Below are 3,191 nucleotides of genomic sequence, written 5' to 3'. Positions count from 1 at the left end.
ATAACTACTACTACCATAACTACTACTACTAATAATAATGATGATGATAATAATGTGAGTTCGAATTTTGCCACAAGGGCAGAAACTTTTCGGGAGGGGATGAGTTGATTACATCGACCCCAGAGTTCAACTGGTACTTACTTAATCGACACCCAAAGGATGAAAGATAAAGTCGACGTCGGCGGAATTTGAATTCAGAACGCAGCGACGAATGTTTTCGCCGGTGTTTTTATTTGTTTATTTATTGCTACTATTACTTCTACCACAAATAATAATGGTAATAATAATAAGAAGGAGAAGGAGGAGGAGGAGAAGAAGAAGAAGAAGAAGAAGAAGAAGAAGAAGAAGAAGAAGAAGAAGAAGAAGAAGAAGAAGAAGAAGAAGAAGAAGAAGAAAGGATTATAATAATCACGAAGAACGTGATGATGATGATGATGATGATGATGATGACGACGACGACGACGATGATGATAACGCAGAAAGTAAATGATTTCGTAAATACATCCCCTGGCGACGTTTGGCGGCTCCTCGCTGTCTGTTGACAGAGAATAAATGTTCTACTTGGCTGTGTCAATAACATCTCGATTATCGAATATCGTAGAATAATCATCTAAAAAGGTAAATATGATGGAACCAGCCATATCTGTGATGCATCTCTATCTGGTTTCTGAAAAGGGAAAGTCACTTCTTTTTCTTTTCTTTCTTCTTTTTTTCTCCTTCTCTTGTGAAAATATTTAGAAACTTATAAAAAACAAGTGTTTGATATGTGAGTGTGTTTCTGTTTGTGTGTGTATGTGTGCGTGTGTGTGTTCGTTCATTCACACACACACACACACACACACACACACAATATATATATATATATATATATATATATATATATATATATATATATATATATGTGTGTGTGTGTGGTGTGTGTGCGTGTGTTCATTCATTCACACACACACACATATATATACATACATATATATATATATACATATATATATATATATATATATATATATATATATATATACATATATGTGTGTGTGTGTATGTGTGTGTGTGTGTATGTATATAGCGTATGTATATAGGTAGGTGGGTTTGTATGAATATATATACACACTCTGACAGAAGAGAGAGAAAGAGATGGGAATAGAAAGAGTATTTAGATAGTATATAAGCAGAGATAAGCTGAGAGAGAGAGAGAGAGAGAAGGGGGAGAGGGAGAAAGAAACATTGAAGAATAGATAGGTAGATAGATATAGAGGAGGTATAGGTATAGATAATATTCGCACATGAGGTCGGTTAAAAAATTGGGATGCAACGTCGTACTTTTGTACAAGAGGAAAGAAAATGATCACAAAAATTACATGAATAGTTTTACATAAAGCACAAGTGTTTAGAAACTGACGAAGTGTCGTGAATTCTTTCATGCAGAGAAATCCAGTTGTATTTGTAATCTTAAGCAAACTTTAAAAATAAAATAAAACCGAACTAATTTCGATATGCCAACATAAGACCAAATCCTGCCTGAGAGTTCAGCTGTCCGAAAGACGATGAAGAACTGTGAGGTTTGTTGTATTTCTGTAGCTGCAGATTAGCTCTGTGCAGGTTAATACTTAGAAGACCTTATTTTCAGATACAGTGTAGGGTGATATCAATGAACGTGTCCTTTATTTTAACATAGTGATTCTCAACCGGGGTCAATGCGACTCTTTGGAGTCCATGGTAGATTTTGTCGTTAAAATTCATTTGCAATAAATCGGTTATACTTCTACATTGCACAAAATATTTTAGCATCTTTTTATACAATTCCTAACAATATTTAATTATAAAAAGGCGGCGAGCTGGCAGAATCATTAGCACGTCGGGTGAAATGCATAGCGGTATTTCGTCTGTCTTTACGTTCTGAGTTCAAATTCCGCCGAGGTCGACTTTGCCTTTCATCCTTTCAGGGTTGATAAATTAAGTACCAGTTGTGTACTGGGATCAATCTAATCGACTGGCCACCTCCCCCAAAATTTCAAGCCTTGTGCCTAGAGTAGAAAAGAATATTTAATTATAAAAAAATAAAGGGAGTTTTTAAACATCGAATGGCTGAGGGTCCATCCTCGTAAAACAGGAATCAAAGGGGTTCGAAGGTAAAAAAAAAGGGGTTGAAAACCATTGTTTAACACAATAAGCTGTGATTTGAGGAAGATATGGCGGCTATCTGCAAGAAATAGCAGCTAAATTACCCTCAACGCACTTTGCATTGAATTAAATAAACAAAGGACCCATTAGATAAAGTCCCAACTAGAACACCTTTGAATCTAGGTCTAATTATACGACTGTTTCTCAACCAAATTTTTTACCTGTGGATACTCATTTTCAGGTAGCCTTCCGTAGTCATTCAATGGTTAAACATCCTTCTTATATTTGTATTGGGGTTTTCTTTTAATCTTTTACTAGCTTCAGACATTTGACTGCTGCCATGCTCGAGCACTACCTTAAAGGGTTTTAGCCGAACAAATCGCCCCCAGTTTTTATTCTTTGTAAGCCTAGTATTTGCTCTATCGGTCTCTTGCTGAAACGCTAGGTGACGGGGACGTAAACACACCAACATCTGTTGTCAAGCGATGGTGGGCGGTACAAACACAGGTACAAAGACATACACACACATGCATACACATACATACACACACGCACGCACGCACGCACACACACACCACACACACACAACACACACACACACACACACACACACACACATATGCGACGAGGTTCTTTCAGTTTCCGTCTACCAAATTCAATCACAAGGCTTGGTCGACCCGAGACTATAGTAGAAAACACTTGCCCAAAGTGCCACGCAGTGGGACTGAACCCGGAACCGTGTGGTTGGTAAGCAAACTTCTTACCACACAGCCACGCCTCTAAATATTATTTGGAATTGTATTTGAAAAATTGTGAAGGTATTTTGCGTATTGTGCAAGCATGACCGATTTATTGCACATAAGCTTTAATAGCAAAAGCTTATATTGACCCCACCAAGGGTCATATGAAACCCGGTCGAAAACGACTTGACCAGCAAGCCACTCCACTTCTCAGAAAAGGAAGATATTATTTAGACATACGCTTCATCGAAAGACGGTAGTGATCAGGGTTACCCTCCCCTACAAACCTATCACTCTCCTCACAAAAAGGGATCGCTACTTTGAAGTCTT

General features: G+C 37.6%; 1 long non-coding RNA gene across 1 annotated transcript in view; it reads left to right on the top strand.

Annotated features, from left to right (window-relative positions):
- Window positions 1-997: 997 nt before the first annotated feature.
- LOC118760899 overlaps window positions 998-3,191 on the top strand; it is a 30,965-nt gene continuing 28,771 nt past the window's right edge. Inside the window, exon 1 of the long non-coding RNA XR_004997027.1 lies at window positions 998-1,042. This is a non-coding gene — a long non-coding RNA (uncharacterized LOC118760899). The remainder of the gene's footprint in view (window positions 1,043-3,191) is intronic.

Source organism: Octopus sinensis, unplaced genomic scaffold, assembly GCF_006345805.1.
Source record: "Octopus sinensis unplaced genomic scaffold, ASM634580v1 Contig01420, whole genome shotgun sequence".
Classification (NCBI taxonomy): Eukaryota; Metazoa; Mollusca; class Cephalopoda; order Octopoda; family Octopodidae; genus Octopus; species Octopus sinensis.
The sequence above is the reverse complement of the archived record's forward strand: the minus strand, read 5'-3'. Positions and strand labels throughout refer to the sequence as shown.